Below are 19,618 nucleotides of genomic sequence, written 5' to 3'. Positions count from 1 at the left end.
TAGTAAGTTTAGGTTCTAAAACCTAAGGTCATTTTTCTATCCCTAAAATACTGATTTATATATATTGACCACACCTTCCAGTCTGTTTCAAAGTCAGAAATCCAGCTATCTTCTATATATTTGCTTAACTTGGCTGTCTTGGCCAATTCCATAACTTTCTGATGCCATTCATGCAATGTGGGTACTTCTTCTATTCTCCAGGTGAACTGATCTCTATCAGCTGGAGATCGGTTGTAATAGCCGGAGAGCAGTTCTCATAGTGGGAGATCTCCAATCACCTCCTGGAGTTTGGCAACCCTACTTTCTGTGGCTGACAAAAAGGCCCATTTGGGTTCCCCAAAGGGACAGGCCCAATCATTTCTGTGCTTCTTTTGTCCTTTCGGTTAAAGCCTCAGTGTTGCAAGCAGCCGCCACTGCCTTCCTCGAGCCCCCGAGATCGCTCATGGGGAGTTTGCTCTCCCCAAAGAAGATCTGAACGTCCAATATCAGAGAGCAAAAGTTCAAAGCGCTAAAAACTGCTCAGCGCAACCCTGACTGACACTTTCCCGCGATCAATTTTCCACTTGGGCAGTTTTGACCAACGGTGCTAACTGCTGCCGAATCTATCCCTACTAATGGATGAAAGTTGGAAGGGCAGGAATTGGAACATCGTCAGTTCTCAAGCCTCGTTAATATTAGAAATGCACCCTCTTGTGCTGTTCTGGTTAATGGCCTCTTTGTGCATTTGTTTTAGTAAACCAGGGCTGTGGGGGGGGGCATGTTTCTCCAGGATCAGATCTCTCCAGGTGGTGGCAGGAGATCTCCTGCTATTACAACTGATCTCCAGCCGACAGAGATCAGCTCACCTGGAGAAAATGGCCACTTTGGCAATTGGACTCTATGGCATTGAAGTCCCTCCCCTCCCCAAACACCGCCCTCAGGCTCCACCCCAAAAACCTCCTGCCGGTGGCGAAGAGGGACCTGACAACTGTACATGGGGCAATGGTAGAGCCCGACGATAGCATTCAACAGTGTGTTTCCAGTGGCAGAATTTCGAGACACTCCCTTATATTTAACAGTGTTTAGGAACTGGTAATTTGTGGACTTGCCCTAAGGTCATATGACTTCATTCAGTTCTAGAACATGACTTAGAGCAGGTTGCCAAACTTTTTGAGCCTGCAGACACCTTTGGAATTCTGATACAGGATAGTACAAGTAGCTATCCATGGCTACTTGTCAAAATGGCTACTAGTCATGATGCCTACCTATGCTCTCCAGTATCAGAGCAGCATGCCTATTATATTAGGTGCTGTGGAACACAGGCAGGATGGTGCTGCTGCAGTGGTCTTGTTTGTGGGCTTCCTAGAGGCACCTGGTTGGCCATTGTGTGAACAGACAGCTGAGCTGGACTTGATGGGCCTTGGTCTGATCCAGCAGGGCTTTTCTTATGTTCTTATGTTTGTTTCTCAGGGAATTTATGGTAGCTATCAACCTTATCAAAAGGGAGACATGCAGCTAAAAAATCAGAAGGGGATTGAGATTGGGAAGGGCAGCCATGAAGGAGCTAGAAAAGATTCTGAAGTGTAAGGATGTGTCACTGGCCACCAAGATCAAGTTAATTTATGCCATCGTTTTCCCTATTACTATGTATGGGTGTGAAAGCTGGACAATGAAGAAAGCTGATAGGAAGAAAGTAGATTCCTTTGAAATGTGGTGTTGGAGGAGAGTATTACGGATACCCTGGACTGCCAAAAAAACAAAAAAAGAGAAGACTGAGAGGGGATATGAGAACCATCTTCAAGTACTTGACGGGCTGTCATGCAGAGAATGGTGCCGAGTTGTTTTCTGTTGCCCCAGAGGGTCGGACCAGAACCAACGGGTTGAAATTAAATCAAAAGCGTTTCCGTCTAGACATTAGGAAGAATTTTCTAACAGTTAGAGCGGTTCCTCCGTGGAACAGGCTTCCTCAGGAGGTGGTGAGCTCTCCTTCCCTGGAGGCTTTTAAGAGGAGGTTAGATGGCCATCTGTCAGCAATGCTGATTCTATGACCTTAGGCAGATGATGAGAGGGAGGGCATCTTGGCCATCTTCTGGTCACTGGGGGTGGGGGTTAGGTAGTTGTGAGTTTCCTGCATTGTGCAGGGGGTTGGACTAGATGACCCTGGTGGTCCCTTCCAACTCTATGATTCTATGACTCTATAAAGGAAGCCATGGCCCTCAATTACCAACCAAGATCTGAGCAAGGCTGTTAAAGATACGATGTTTTGGAGGAGATTGATTCATGGGGTCAACATGAATCGGAAGAGACTTGACAGCACTTAACACACACAGAGAGACACTTCAACCAGTTCAGAAAATTGACTAATACAGATGATTTCCTACAGGTACTCTTGGTGTTATAAACTAGTGACTGTCTGGAGCTACTGGCAAGAATCTTGCCACCCTGTGCATGGAACCCAGAGTTCTCCGGCATTTCTCTCTGTTCCTGCAGCCTCTTCTGGCCATCAGAAAGATCAGCCCCAGGGTTATGGGAACTGCAGAGGGCACATTTCCCACCAACCTTCAAAACAAACCAACAAACAAACAAACAACGGCTGTCAGCCCATATGACATCACTTCTGGGGAAAACCCAGAAGTTATGTCAGTTCTCTCTAGGAATCACCATAAACTCTGTGGTTTTATCATAGAGTTTCCAGCGATTCCTAGAGAACTGCAAGTTGCTCCACTTTAGGAAATACTAGGAAAGGTATTGGATACCGTTGATTCGATCCAGTACAGGAAATCTCAGACATGATATTGGGTTGGCCATATCTAATTACTCATTTCTATTCCTTATGCATATCTGAAGTGGGCTGATCTCACGCCGACAGAGATCAGTTCCCCTGGAGAAAATGGCTGCTTTGGCAATTGGAATCTGTGGCATTGAAGTACCTCCCCTTTCCAAACCCGCCCTCCTTAGGCTCCACCCCAAAAATCTCCATGTATTTCCCTTCCTGGAACTGGCAACCCTATTGTGAAGGTTTATGAGAGAATTCTTATATTACGGATCAGCTTGCCTTCGCTGATTTCAGATGTCCTCCATTTTGTGGAACACCATTCATTAAGAATTTCCCCTTCCATGTCATGGCAGTGTCATATGAACGGTGCAATACCCATCCACTTTAATATTGGGACCTGTAAAAGAAATATTTTAAGGAGCAGAGTGTTAAGCTGCAGTACTGCAGTCCAAGCTCTGCTCATGACCTGAGTTTGATCCTGACGGAAGTTGGTTTCAGGTAGCCGGCTCAAGGTTGACTCAGCCTTCCATCCTTCCGAGGTCGGTAAAATGAATACCCAGCTTGCTGGGGGTAAAGGGAAAGATGACTGGGGAAGGCACTGGCAAACCACCCCATAAACAAAGTCTGCCTAGTAAACGTTGGGATGTGACATCACCCCATGGGTCAGGAATGACCCGGTGCTTGCACAGGGGACCTTTACCTTACCTTTTTAAAAGAAATATTTAGAGATATCCTTTTTGTTGTTGTTTCAGAGCAGGGACGAAGCAGTGTGGTGTAGTGGTTAAGAACGGTGGTTTGGAGCGGTGGACTCTGATCTGGAGAACTGGGTTCGATTCCCCACTCTCCACATGAGCAGCGGAGGCTAAATCTGGTGAACTGGATTTGTTTTCCTGCTGCTACACATGAAGCCATCTGGGAGACCTTGGGCTAGTCACACTCTCTCAGCCTCACCTACCTCACAGGGTGTCTGTTGTGGGGAGGTGAAGGGAAGGGAATTGTAAACCTGTTTGATTCTTCCTTAAGTGATAGAGCAACTCGGCATATAAAAACCAACTCTTCTTCTTCTTCTTCTTCTTCTTCTTCTTCTTCTTCTTCTTCTTCTTCTTCTTCTTCAATTCTGCTTTCCACCTTGGGGAGAAGAATCATACAGAACACATTAAAGGGGGTGGAAGAGGGAGATAGAAGCCCAGAATATATAACAAAACCATGTTTCAGGAAACGTACTCCAGAGGCCAAGAAGGCCTTTTATATAATCATGGGATACGTGATGTGCCAGCATTTACATGCAGTTTAACTCTCATTTTAACTGCTAGAGCCATAAAATTATTTGATTGTCATTGTTGAATATCAATAGGAATTGGAATCCCTCAAGACTCCGGTTGCATATGAAATATTTTTCACACAACCGATGGAATCAGATGCCACACTGTATATCTGGAATCTTAATTCTTTGACAATACGAAGTCAGGGCAGGTTGCTTATGAATCTTATTCTTTGCCCCAAAAAATAATGAATACACTTAACATCAGAGTTAGACTGGAATTGTAGTTGTCCCTACCAATGTGTGGAATACACAGTTCCAATGGAGCACCCTTTTCCCCGGGGGAACTAAGCTCTGTCATGTGGAGGAGGAGGAGGAGGAGGAGGAGAAGAAGAAGAAGAAGAAGAGGAGTTGGTTTTTATATGCTGACTCTACCACTTAAAGAAGAATCAAACTGGCTTACAAACTGGCTTCCCTTCTCCTCCCCACAACAGACACCCTGTGAGGTAGGTGGGGCTGAGAGAGCTGTGACTAGCCCAAGGCCACCCAGCTGGCTTCATGTGTAGGAGTGGGGAAACAAATCACGTTCACCAGATTAGCCTCCGCCGCTCATGTGGAGGAGTGGAAAATCAAACCTGGTTCTCCAGATCAGAGTCCACTGCTTCAACCCACTGCTCTTAACCACAGCACCATGCTGGAAGTGGGCAATCCTACCCATTAGGGATATTGTCAAGGAGACCTGGTCTAGGTAGCTGGAGCCCTAAGCCCTACCTGCCACAAGGGGACATTCTTAGAGCATCCCTCTCTATGTAAACTAGTCTGATTCCACTCAAATATCCTTAATATAGCACCCTGAGCCCTCCAATCTCACTTTTGACCATGGCAGGGTCAGTCTTGCCCCGCCCCATAGATAGGGTTGCCAACCTCCAGTTGGTAGCTGGAGATCTCCTGCTATCACAACTTATCTCCAGGTGACAGAGATCAGTTCCCCTGGAGAAAAATGTTGCTTTGGCAATTGGACTGTATGGCATTGAAGCCCCTCCCCTCTCCAAACCCCACCTTCCTCGGGCTCCACCTCCAAATCTCCAGGTATTTCCCAACCTGGAGCTGGCAACCCTACCTGTAGGGGGGACAAAATGCTTTTAGTTTTATCCTTGGCTGCTTTCTCAGTGCACAAAAATAAAATGAAAAATGAAAAGGGAGACTTAACGGGGTTGAGTATATTAATACCTTGTTCTGTGCGTCTCCTCTGTCATTGTAACCTTTTTCCCACCCCTGTATTAAAACCCCACTTTTCCCCATAACATGTAGATCCATTCTTGGTTTGTACTTAAAGAATTATTTGTACTTTAATTTACTTCGGGGGTAGGGGAACGCACCAAGCTCAAAACTATATTTTGCTCAATGCAGATTGCATTTATAGGTGACTTGAGAATATTTCCTTTCTTCTTGAGGTGGCTTTATTATATTTCTCTTTAATTTTTTTTTGGTATTCATTATATATGAGCTATTGTACCTACTCCCACACTCGACGTCTCTCTCTCTGCAGCAAATTTTAAAACAATTATTTCCAAATCGTAAAGAGACTCATATTTTTCCTCCTTCTCCTGAGTCTCTCAAGTTGAGCTCCCTATTTGCATAACGTAAGGAGCCTTGAGAATTCAAAGGAAGCCTTTGTGTAAATAAATAAGCAATGATAGATAATAAAAAAAATACAGCGGCATCAGCAAATCTTGGGAATATCTGACAGCGCGGTTGACTTGATAACATTAAGATTACATTTACTAGGGGGAAAACTGTCTACCCCCCAATCCAAAGGGTTGTTCTTTATGTAACTGTTAATTTATTAAAGGTTTTCTTTTTCTTTCTGTGCAAGGCTGATTATCAGTTTGAAGGCATTTATATTAATGAAGAGAAGGATGTATCTGAGCATACGCCCGTATCAGTGCTTGTGGGCTTGGCTCGCTCTCCAGTTTATCTGTTTCCTGCATTTGCATGTTGCTTGTCAACAGAAATCTCAAGTTGGTGTATGGAGCAAAACAGTAATTCAGTTATCACAAAACTTGAGACATGCACTAGGGTTGCCAGGTCCCTCTTCGCCACTGGCAGGAGGCTTTTTTGGGTGGACCCTGAGGAGGGTGGGGTTTGGGGAGGGGAGGGGCTTCAACGCCATGGAGTCCGATTGCCAAAGCGGCCCTTTTCTCCAGGGGAACTGATCTCTATCGGCTGGAGATCAGTTGTAGTAGCAGGAGATCTCCAGCTAGTACCTGGAGGTGAAGTGAAAAAATAGTATTCAGCTCACACTGATAATGCAAAAGTGCCATGTTATTGTTTACAAGTGCAAGAAGCCAACAATAATAGAGATACCTGCAACATTGTATCTAGCTAAAAAGCTACCAATACAGTCATTGTACTTACCTTTAAAGGACTTTTCAGGTTGAAACTGACCATCTGTATTGGTAGCTTTTTAGCTACATTGTATCTTTGTATACATTTTGTTGCATGTATCTCTATTATTGTTGGCTTCTTGCACTTGTAAACAATAACATGGCACTTTTGCATTATCAGTGTGAGCTGAATACTATTTTTTCACTTAGCTAGTCTATTTAGTATTTGGTGCTTATTTTTGCTAAGTACCTGGAGGTTGGCAACCCTAGCATGCAACCATGGTAGGGTTGCCAGCTCTGTGTTGGGAAATAGCTGGATATTTTGGGGGTGGAGCCTGGGGAGGGTGGAGTTTAAGGAGAGGAGGGACTTCAGTAGGGCATAATGTCATACAGTCCTCCTTCCAAAGCAGCCATTTTCTACAAGTGAACTGATCTGTCTCCTGGAGATCAGTAGTAATAGTGGGAGATCTCCAGCCACCACCTGGAGGTTGGCAACTCTAACCCAAGGGGGGAACTTCTTCTAAAAACAAATCCCTATGGCAGAAAGAAAATAAAGTTTAAATCAGGAAAAGCTTAGTGGGATTAGGAAAAAAAATGTTTTTACCTGATTCGGAAAGGAAGCCAAGAGGGGGAGGTGGCAGAATCTATATAGTTCTAGGGCCACTACATAAAAGGCCCTGCCCCTTGTAGACAGGGTTGCCAGCTCCAGGTTGGGAAATACCTGGAGATTTTTAGGGTGCAGCCTGAGGAGGGCAGATTTTGTAGAGAGGAGGGACTTCAATGCCATAGAGTCTAATGTCCAAAGCGGCCATTTTCTCCAGGTGAACTGATGGAGATCAGTTGTAATAGCAGGAGATCTCCAGCTAGTACCTGGAGGTTGGTAACCCTGCTTGTAGATTACAATCAAGACATCTGTAAAGAACACAAAAGCCAGTGTGTTATAGTGGTTAAGAGCGGTGGTTTGGAGTGGTGGACTCTGATCTGGAGAACTGGGTTTGATTCCCCACTCCTCCACATGTGCAGTGGAGGCTAATCTGATGAACTGGATTTATTTCCCCACACTCCTCCACACAAAGCCATCTGGGTGACCTTGGGCAAGTTACAGTTCTTTTAAGAGCTCTCTCAGCCCCATCTATAGGGCTGCCAGGTCCCCCTTCTCCTCCTGTGGGAGCTTTGGGAGCAGGAGAGAGGTGCCCGCACACTTGTGCATGCACCGATGCACCCGCATGGCACTGGTTTGCAACCATAAGTGCCGTCTCGGGAGGAGCCTTATACCACTCAAACTCATAGTTTGAGTGGTTAAAGGCCACTTGTGATGCGGCACTTCCAGGTGTAAATGCATTGCAAGGGGCCTTTTACCACTTGAGTTGGTGCACGCGTGCGCGCACATTTGCCCGCCAACCTTCAGGTGGTCGGCGGGCAGAGGGGCAAATTACCGGGGGTTTGCCTGCCACCGCCGGGCACCTAGCAACCCTACCCATCTACCTCACAGGATGTCTGTTGTGGGGAGGGAAAGGGAAGATGATTGTAAGCCAGTTTGAGTCTCCCTTAAGTGGTAGAGAAAGTCATAAAATAAAAACCAACTCTTCTTCTTCAGGTTGTAATGTAAAGGAGTGGGAAGGGAGTAGCAACCAGGAACCTTTATTCATGCAGCCATCTGCAGCCATACACCTGGATGTATATCTCCACCCACGTAATTATGCTCCTCTTAGACACATGGAAAAGGCTGGATGAGTCTTTTGAAGCAAATGGGGTCCCTCCAGCAAGGACCGCCAAGTGACAAGCTGTCTACCACTACACTTGGATCGGGACCTTCCTATGTGAGCAGACTGGCAGCTTCCAGTTAAAATCCCATAATGGCACCCCTTCACCCAGCTGAGCTTTGCCACCAAAGTGCTATTTTCTTTTGCTTCATATTCGTCACTCGAAGATCTATTGTAATTTGCAGCTATTATCATTTTAATATCTACAGTTGAACCCTCTTTGGTGAAATGACTGCAGTTGCCGGTTTCCAAAGGGTAATTACTTAGTAGTATGTTAAAAATATATTGCCGAAAGTAGGCTTATGAAACATTGCACACGAATAAGCTGAAGGATCACACCGTGAAATGCACCAGCCTTTTAAAGGAACATTTAGAATGGAATGGAATGATCACATGTATGATGGACCAAACGTGCAGACAAGCATGGCTGTAGGGTTGCCAACCTCCAGGTACTCAACAATTGACAACAGAGAGGCAAACTAGTAGATATATGCAAAAGAGTATACGTTGTTGAAGAAATCCAAATGGTCAAGGTATAATACCCTGACTATACAAAGCAAAATACAATAGTATACAAGAGAGTACTCCTCTCATTCTGACATGTGAACTAGCCACTGAGCAGACCATGTCATATCCTGAAGAAGATTCATAAATCGAAACAGGAAGATTACCGGATCCCTGTATTCCAGCCTTGATACAGGTCAAGGGAACTTTTATGCAGAAATTCATGTCCAAGACTGTATGCTACACAGTATGTCGTTTGATTACCTTGGTAGCTTCTTTGGAAAACCATAATATGTCCTGGTCTACTATATGACCTCTTTGCTTGGACTCTTGACTCACTAGTATATTCTTGTATACTATTGTATTTTGCTTTTTATTGTCAGGGTATCATACCTTGACCATTTGGATTTCTTCAACAACGTATACTCTTTTGCATATATCTAGTAGTTTGCCTCTCTGTTGTTAATTGTTGACTACCTTACATGACAGCAGGCTAACTTATTGTTAATTCATTAACCTCCAGGTACTAGCTGGAGACCTCCTGCTATTACAACAGTTCCCCTGGAGAAAATGGCCACTTTGGCAATTGGACTCTATGGCATTGACTACTGTAACTCGCCCTACGTAGGGCTGCCCTTGAGACTGACCTGAAGGCTCCAGCTGGTACAGAATGCAGCGGCGAGGCTCCTTACTGGGGCCTCGTCCTGAGACCATATACAGTCAGTGCTCCGACAACTGCACTGGCTCCAGTTGGAGTATCGGATCAGATTTAATGTGCTGGTTTTAACCTTTAAAGACTTACACGGTCTGGGACCCTCGTATCTTCGGGACCTCCTCCCCTGGTATACCCCCCATAGACCATTATGCTCTGCTGACAATAATCTGTTGGTGGTCCCCAGCCCGAGGAGTGTGCGGCTGTCCTCGACCAGGGCCAGGGCCTTCTTGACCCTGGCCCCGACATGGTGGAATACTCTGCCGAATAACATCAGGGCCATGTGGGACCTGAAGGAGTTCCGCAGGGCCTGTAAGACAGAGCTATTCCGCCAGGCCTATGGTTGAGGACGGCTGCAGGTGAGATTAAGTAAGATCAGTGCTGGCCTCTCTACCCGCCCCCCCCAGCTTATGATCTATTTGAGGGTGGATACAGTAAGCACTTATATACGGTGACCATCTTTTATATTAATTGGGGTTGTTTTATGGTTTTTTGCTTTAATAATTTTTATTGTTTTATTGTTCTATTGTAAAAAATTTAATGTTGTAACCCGCCCTGAGCCCGGCCTAGCCGGGGAAGGGGAGGGTAGAAGTACGAAAAGTAAATAAATAAATAAATTCCGAATGTGTAAATCCTTTTTGGCAAGCCAGTTTTTCTTCCTTGTTTTTGCACTTAATCTTTTCCTGTAAAATTAATTAATTTTTGAAAAGTAAAAAAATCCTCCGGGAAAAGCAGAGACCCAGAATTGCTGAGAAAAATGCGAAGGAAAAAAAGCCAGGAAACACTGGACTTTTATGCATGGCTGTTTCACTTGCTGTCACCCCTCCAACGACTTTGGGTCTTTGTTCAGATTATGCATTCTGTTTCCAACTGTTAGAGGTCTCCTCGCTGTTCCCTTGCATTTTTCCATGTTTTCCCCATGTTTTCAAATTTGAGATAAAACAGGTCTCTCAAAACACGAGCAAAACGCAGGGAAATGCAGGGGGAAAGCGAGGCGGCCACTGATGGTCAGAAACGGCATGCAATAACCAACACAAAGACCCAAAGTCATCGGAAGGGTGATGGCAAGTGAAACAGCCATGCATAAAAGACCATTCACAGCACCTAATATTTTCGGCATGCTCCTCTGATCCTGGAGATAATAGGTATGCATCATGGCGACTATCCATTTTGACTAGTAGCCATGGATAGCCCTCTCCTCCGTGAACATGTCCACTCCCCTCTTCAAGCCTTCCAAGTTGGCAGCCATCACCACATCCTGGGGCAGGGAGTTCCACAATTTAACTATGTGTTGTATGAAGAAATACTTCCTTTTATCAGTTTTGAATCTCTCACCCTCCAGCTTCAGCAGATGACCCCGCATTTCTGGTATTATGAGAGAGGGAGAAAAGCTTCTCCCTGTCCACTCTCTCCGTACCACACATAATTTTATAGACCTCTATCATGTCTCCTCTTAGCCTTCTTTCCAAGCTCAACAGTCCTAAGTGTTTTAACCACTCCTCATAGGGCAGTTGCTCTAGCCCCCTGATCATTTTTGTTGCTCTTTTCTGCACCTTCTCAAGCTCTGCAATATCCTTTTTTATATGTGGTGACCAGAACTGTACACAGTATTCCAAGTGTGGTCTCACCATAGATTTGTACAGGGGCAGTTTGATAGCAGCAGTTGGCTTGCCAACTCGGAGCGGGAGATCTCCCACCCCCATTTCTTGTTCTCCGGTACTCCAGAGGCCAACAAAGGGGAAAAAATTGCTGTCAGGTGATGGCACTCTAGGAATTGCCAGAAACTCTATGTTTTACCATAAAGTTTCTGGCAATTCCTAGAATGATGTGACATCACTTCTGGATTTTCTTTAAAACTGAGGTCATGGCATTGCTCAATGGTGTCCCTCATGCCCCCCCCCCCAGTCCTGGTTGCCAGCCACTCCTAAAGCACTCTTTCTCTTGGTCCAACCCTTTGCAAAAATTTTCCCTCTGTATTTAAATTCTGAAATAGAGCACCTTCATCTTATTTATATACTCTCCTCCCTGTAGGAACTCATATGTGGAAAACACATTCTCAACTGGACAATGCCTTCAATTGCTCAGCGATTATTATTCATATGTTCTTTGTCCTGATATTCAGTCTAAATCTATATTAATGTAACTTAAACCATTTATTTCTGGAATATGATTATTGACATAGATTTTGTTCCAAAAATAAATTGAAATGAAAGCCCCCAAAGCAATGCTTCAAATATCCAGGGAAATGTTTCATAATAAAGAGTAGGGATAATTAATTATTTTGCTGTAATCGTTTTCAACATGGTAAAATTCTCAAATCCTAACTGGAGGGTATCAAAAAAATGACACTTTAGTTTCTCGTGAGATAAACAAAGAAAGAATCTGGAGCAAAAAACCTTAAAATGTATTACGGAATTTGAATTTGAAAAGGGAATAAGGTTGCATTCCACGAATACATCAGAGGGATCACACAATATGGGTTACTGTGTAATATAGGTTACAGAAAGTTAGAAAACCAATCTTAGTTTGGAGGACAGAAGAAAGTTTCTAACCATCAAAGACATGAAATTCTGTTCCAGTTACCCCTGACCTGGCAGAGAAAAAACAAGGAGACCCATAGATTAATGGGTAGGGGAGGCACAGTCCTGTGGGTTTTGATAATGGTACAACTTGGAGAGGATGAGACACCCATGGAAGAGATCCTAACCTATAGGTACAATCTCATGAGTAGGATTCCCAGCTCCAGGTTGGGAAAAACCTGGGGATTTTGCGGGTGGAGCCTGAGGAAAGCAAGGTTTGGGGAGGGGAGGGACTTCAATGGGGTATAATGCCATAGAGTCCATCTTCCAAAGTGGCCATTTTCTGATCAGATGATTAAGAAGTGAAGGACACAAATCTGATTAAATATGTCCACATGCTTCTTTCTTGGTGTCCTGAGGGACAAGAGATTAGGAGACTCTTAAACTGCTATTCACTGGGCAAACCCCGTGGGCTGCCATAAGTCAGCTGTGACTTAATGGGAAGAAAAAAAATAACAGAGGACAGCAAATTAAAACACAAGGGAGGAATGAGGGATCGTTGAGGGCATGGTGGATCAAACTGAAGCCTTCATCCATTGCCTTCCTCTGCTAAGTCTTCCTGACGTTCACCCATCCAAGAACCAACCCTGCTTAGCTTGCGAGATGAAGAAGAGTTAGTTTTTATATGCCAACTTTCTCTACCTTTCAAGGAGAACCAAACCGGATTACAATCTCCTTCCCTTCCTCTCCCCACAACAGACACCTTGCGAGGTAGGTGAGGCTGAGAGAGTTCAGAGAGACCTGTGACTAGCCCAAGGTCACCCAGCTGACTTCATGTGGAGGAGTGGGGAAATCAAAACCCAGTTCTCCAGATTAGTGTTGGCCACTCATGTGGAGGAGTGGGGAATCAATCCCAGTTCAACAGATTAGAGTCCACTGCTCTTAACCACTACACCACACTGGCTCTGAAAAGATCTGAAGAGATCAGGCTGTACTATTCCACTAAACATCCCCAGCTCTTTCTGGTAATCACCAAAATCTCAACGGTTTCACCATAGCGTTTCCAGCGATTCCTAGAGAGGTTGTGACATCACTTCCAGGTTTTACCGGATGTGATGTCATGCCATCCCTGCTAGCCACCCCCCCCCCATGTCCCTACCCCACCCAGTATCAGTCTGGTTGGTAACCCTCGCACAACAAAGCTATTGGAATCTATAGGAAGCGTAAGCATGTTCAGATGTCTTTGACAGTTGAATTCATACGCTAGGCATAACTTTTGATTCAAAGTGAGCTAAACATCAGCAAATGTGCATCGAAATTCTATTGGTTTCAGTATCTTTTGAACATTTTGTGTCCCAAAATGGGACCTTCTGTCGGCGTTTCACATTTCTTCCTGTTTTAAAGAGGAATTAAATCCAGCCCTGCTTTATTGTAACAGAATGTTAACTTGAGTTTCAAAACCCCGAGGAAGCGCACCGCATCCATGCCTACCAAAATAGTTAGTCATAACAGTTAATGTTATGTTGAATGAATCCCAGAGAAATATAATTGTTTTTTTGCCAAAGTTGCAAGTCTGCAGATTCTAACGGAGAATGTATGATAGCAAATTACATTTCGCGAACTTATTGCATTGCATTTTCGGGCCGTAGCGTCGTATGCCAATGAGTGCCAGAGACCCCTCGTCCCCCGTCTTCCATAAACGCCGTGCCCTATGTACCGAGCGGCCGTCTCTCAGCCACAATGTTAACAGCGTGATTTCCATTCTATGCAAATCCGTGGGCTCATTATGCTAATTAAGTGTGGTAAATTACCAGATGTGATTATTTCTAGCAGTTGCGCCGTACAAATCTCCTACTGAATAGCAAAAGCCGTGAAGGAAGTTTTTATCCTCTTAAGGAGCATCAGGGACTAATATGAATACAGACAGAGACTGGAATCTACAGCGCCATGTCAATTTGGCAGGCTTCATATACCTTCAGTTGCCCTCTTTTTAATGTGTGAAACTTGCATTTTAATTTTTCTCAATAGTTTTTGTCTTTCTGCATGCTGGCGTGGTCAGGGTACTTATCTCGAACAGTGGATATGGGATTATTTATTTACACACACACACACACACACACACACACACACACACACACATATCTTGCACTTCCCCACAATATGGACTGGAAAATGCTTACCATGTTCTCCTCCCCTCACCAGAACGCGGGGTCATCTGCTGAAGCTGGAGGGTGAGAGATTCAAAACAGAGAAAAGGAAGTCTTTCTTCACACAACGCATAGTTAAATTGTGGAACTCCCTGCCCCAGGATGTGGTGATGGCTGCCCACTTGGAAGGCTTGTAGAGGGGAGTGGACATGTTCATGGAGGAAAGGGCTATTCATGGCTATTAGTCAAAATTAATATTAGTCATGACGCATATCCATTCTCTACAGTATCCAAGAAGCATGCCTATTATGTTCGGTGCTCTGGAACACAGGCAGGATAATGCTGCTGCAGTTGTCTTGCTTGGGGGCTTCCTTGAGGCACCTGGTTGGCCACTGTGTGAACAGACTGCTGGACTTGATGGGCCTGGGTCTGATCCAGCTGGGCTTTTCTTATGTTCTTATCCATTTTATTTATTTATTTACAAAATGGCAGCAAAAAATAAAACAGCATTATAAAAATACATCGTAAAACCAATTAAAATGAAGTTTAAAAAATAACATACCCCAACCTGGATAGCCCTGGATAGCCCGATCTCATCAGATCTCAGAAGCTAAGCAAGATCATCCCTGGTTAGTATTTGGATGGGAGACCACCAATGAATACCAGGGTTGCTGTGCAGAGGAAGGCAATCCTCTGAATGTCTCTTGCCTTGAAACCCCCACGAGCTGCCATAAGTCATCTGTGACTTGATGGCAAAAAAATAACAACAACAGAGGACAGCAAATTAAAACACCAACCCTGCTTAGCTTTTGAGATGGTGAAAAAAAACAGTTGGTTTTTATATGATGACTTACTCTACCTTTTAAGGAGAACCAAAACGGTTTACAATCGCCTTCCCTTCTTCTCCCCACAACACACATCTTGTGAGGTAGGTGGGGCTAAGAGAGTTTGGAGAGAGCTGTGACTTGCCCAAGGTCACCCAGCAGGCTTCATGTGTAGGAGTGGGGAATCAAACCTGGTTCACTAGATTAGAGTCCGCCGCTCATGTGGAGGAGTGGGGAATCAAACACAGTTCTCCAGAGTAGAGTCCACTGCTCTAATTCACTGAATTGAATTAGAGCTCTCTCAGCCCCACCTACCTCACACAGTGACTGTTGTGGGGAGGGGAGGGGAAGGTGATTGTAAGCCGGTTTGATTCTTCCTTTAGTGGTAGAGAAAGTAAGCATATAAAAACCAACTCGTTGTCGTCTTCTTGTGACATCACTTCCAGGTTTTCCCAGATGTGATGTCATGCCATCGCTGATAGCCAGGCCCCCCATATCCCTATCCCACCCAGTCTCTGTCTGGTTGCCAGATTGTGCCTGGCAACCCTAGCACAACAAAGTTATTGGAATCTATAGGGAGCATAAGCATGTACAAATGTCTTTGACAGTTGAATTCATATGTTAGGCATATAAGCCTGAGCTCCTTGAGATTAAGAAGCTCCTCCTTGGAAGAAAAGACAGAGAATGTGAATGTAATCAAGCAATAGAAGGTATATCTTGACATAAGTAACAGGCATCACTAATATTTCTAAGGAAAGAGAAAATCCAGGGATTTATATTGTCCCAAAAGAGGCTATTCCTTGCAGAACGATCGCTGCATAAAGAAACAAAATGCAGAGAGGTTATGATGATACGCTGTAAAATGACTGAGCTTTCCTTTCCTTTAATATAACCAGACAAAACGTACCCAGTGGAGAGCTCTTATCCATTCCTCATTCACTCCGCGCAAATTACCTGCTTGCTGCCAGAGGGGTGGCCCAGACGGATGAGGTTGTCGAGCCGGGCTGGTGATCCATTAGAAGAAGAAAATCCTGAAGAAAAAGAAGAGTTGGTTTTTATATGACAATTTTCTCTACCTTTTAAGGAGAATCAAACCGGCTTACAATCGCCTTCCCTTCCTCTCCCCACAACAGACACCTTGTGAGGTAGGTGGGGCTGAGAGAGTTCAGAGAGAACGGTGACTAGCCCCAGCTGGCTTCATGTGGAGGAGTGGGAAAACAAACCCAGTTCTCCATGTTATATTGGTTTGTCTGTTTGATCTACTGTGTTGTATTGGTTTTATATTCAAGACCTTTGGTCATGCAAGCTTAATAATAAAAGGAAAGGAAAGGTTAGGCTGAGAGAGTGTGACTGGCCCAAGGTCACCCAGAGTGTACAAGTGGGAATTTGAACCCAGGTCTCCCAGATACTCGTCCAACACTCTTAACCACTGCACCACACTGGCTCTCAGTGTTATTGATAGGGTTGTCAGGTCCCTCTTCGCCACCGGCAGGAGGTTTTTGGGGCAGAGCCTGAGAAGGGCAGGGTTTGGGGAGGGGCTTCAATGCCATAGAGTCCAATTGCCAAAGTGGCCATTTTCTCCAGGCAAACTGATCTCTATCAGCTGGAGATCAGTTGTAATTCCAGGAGATCTCCAGGTAGTACCTGGAGGTTGGCAACCCTAGTTATTGGAATACCTTGGGTTCCCAGGCTAACCCTAGCAAGTAACCAGTGGGAGGGCTGGGGGTGAGGACGTGGAGGGGTTGCGTGTGATGTCAGCAACATCACTACATCATTTCTGGGTAAAACCCAGAAGTGACCAAGAGTGATGCTAGGAATTGCTGGAAACTCTATGGTAACACCTAAGCGTTTCTGGGGATTCCTAGAACTACCCTATGTCAATTCTGGGTTTCACCTACAGTGGTATAGCAACATCAGTGATAAAATTATTTTTCTCCTGCTGCCACTCAGAGCAGCAATGGAGCAGCAATGGAGCAGACAATGGAGCTTGCTGACAGATAAGCCTAGGTCATTTATGCAGGGGTATTTACTTCACAGTCCCTGCTGGACTGTTTTGAGGCTTCCTTTGCATTATTCATGATTTTACCAACCTTCAGACGTGACTTCACCCTGGCCTCATTCTCCCCCTGCAGTTCTAGGATCCTGTTTTAGAACGAATTTAAATACTGCTTCGAGGCCAGAGCGACCCAAATTCCCCCTATTCCCATGCACAGCTCTTAACTTCGGGTTTCTCTCCCCACGCCCATTTTGGCTTCTCCCACATGTCTGTCCCTCCCATCCAACCCTCAAAGCAAAGCACAAAAGAGGGAGTTAAACCTTCATGAAATGTGCAGGAAGACGCCAAAGAGAGGCGGCCAAGGTTGGAAGGCAGCTCCCAGCAGGGAGCTGTTGAAGAAAGGTGGGGAGGAACACCCAGCAAAAGCACACGCAGCCCCTTTAAGTGCTGACCCGCCCCCTCCAAGTAAAGTGCAACAAGGCTGCGTTTTCAGGGCTCCGTGATTCACTGGGGATGCCTAATTAATCACAAGGTGCTCCTGGAACTGGGGGGAAGGAAAGAATCCCTCATGCATACGATATTTGAGAATTCAGAGCAGAAAACTGCGCAGCAAACCAAACGCAAATTTCCCCCGCATAAATGACCCTGGAGATACCAAACGTGAAGTTCATTGACCATTCCAAAGCACTATATAAATCCTCGATTTTTTCAGACCCTTTGCATGTCCGCTGCAGCCATTCCATCAATCGATTGAAGCACAGATACAAAGAAAGGACCAGCGGAACATCTGCATTCTTCAGTCGGTTGACTGAGAGAAGCTGTCAAAGGCAGACTCACCTCCGGGGCCTTTTCTGAATTAGCACCAGCTTGACATTTTCCATGGGATTAAAAGTATGTGGAATGGAGACGTCATCCGGACCACAAGAGGAGATGACATGCGGTAGATTCGTGTTGGATCGCATCTTCGGCACAGGGGAAAGCACGTCTCCCTTGTTCTCCTAGATGTCTAGCCGGTGGAGTAACAACTTCTTTTACCAGCTCCCATGACAACAGATAAAAAGCGACAACATAGAACTGGTTTACCAAAAGAAAAAAGCAAAGCAAGATAGGAGTCATAAGCAGCGATTCCACTTCCAACTAGTCTGGCAGAAGAAAAACTTAAAGTAAAGTAAAATATTTATCTTAAAACCACATTATAGGCAGGAGCGACACGCCGGTGTGCCTGCTCAGGATGTCATCTTTCTCTGTACCCCGGGAAGTAGTAAGACCAGCTTCTCCTAGATGTCTGACGTGCCCTTCATTCGGCAGACACCAAAACAATGCAGGCCAACAGGGAGATTAGCTCAGTCCCTTCCTCCAGTAATGATTCTTCACCCTGTCGGGTTTTGAAAGGGCCAGCTTAGGGGTGCCAACCTCCAGGTACTAGCTGGAGATCTCTTGCTATTACAGCTGATCCCCAGCTGATAGAGATCAGTTCCCTTGGGAAAAAATGGCTGCTTTGTCAATTGGACTCTGTGGCACTGAAGTCCCTCCCCTCCCCAAATCCCGCCCACCTCAGAGTTTGCTCCAAAAACCTCCCACTGGCGGCCAAGAGGGACCTGGCAACCCTACTCCTGGTTGCTGTCCCCTGGTTCCTTATGGACCAGTGTTTGAAACAGGCACAAATTGGTAGTTTTTAATTTTAATTTACAGTTTAATAGACTGTATTTGGTTTTATATATAGGGTTGCCAGCCTTCAGGTGGTGGCTGGAGATCTCCCATGATTACAATTAGGGTTGCCAACCGCCAGGTAGTAGTTGGAGATCTCCTGCTATTACAACTGATCACCAGCCGATAGAAATCAGTTCATCTGGAGAAAATGGCCGCTTTGGCAATTGGACTCTACGGCATTTAAGTCCCTCCCCAAGCCCTGCCCGCAATCTCTGCCGAAACTCTATGGTTTCCATAGAGTTTCTGCGGAGGTTGCTAGAGTGTCCGTGTCACTTCCGGGTAAAACCGGAAGTGACGTGGGCGAGTTGCGCTGGTACGCAAGCACGCTTTGCCCGCTGGCCCTCAGGTGGTCAGCGGACAGCCCGGTGGATTGGTGGGATCCGGCAAGGTGGACACCTTCAGCCACCATCTACATTCAGTCTTCTTCCGAACTCATCTCTGGTCTTTTGGGCAGCTCAGCCCCTCAAATCCAAAGGCAATATACAATGGATTCCACCTCTGACTGCTTTTCATTGCAGAAAAAAACAACAACCACCAAAAAACAGATGAATATATAAGGGGTGTGGGGAGAAAGAATAATTCTTGGATAGGGGCTAAATGGGTTGTAACTCTTCCTAAATAGAATAATGCATCTTCATTGCCTTTCTTTCACATCTTCCGGATGATTAAACTTACAGTAGAACTAGTAAATCTAACCAACATCTCTCCCCCACTTCTTTTATAAATCTGGAAACTTACACAATATAAAGGCATAAATAACTTAAATCATTTCTGTTTGAAGCCAGAAATTATGCCACCTCTAAGAAACTACAGGAAATAACGCGCTGGCAATAAATCTTAACTACTCTCGCAGAGTGTTTGAAAGAAACTGACACTGTCAAGCTAGAAGAAAAGACAATTCCGTTAGAGGCGGCTGGGAATCGAGGCGGGTTTTTAATGTAATTACAGCATGCGCCACTCCAGCCTGATCAACGGCATTGCTCCAACGAGCTTTGTTTGATATTAATCAAATTTGCCTCCATGCAAGAGCCTCCAAATTG

Source organism: Euleptes europaea, chromosome 12 (genome assembly GCF_029931775.1).
Source record: "Euleptes europaea isolate rEulEur1 chromosome 12, rEulEur1.hap1, whole genome shotgun sequence".
Classification (NCBI taxonomy): Eukaryota; Metazoa; Chordata; class Lepidosauria; order Squamata; family Sphaerodactylidae; genus Euleptes; species Euleptes europaea.
This window is presented reverse-complemented; position numbering follows the sequence as displayed.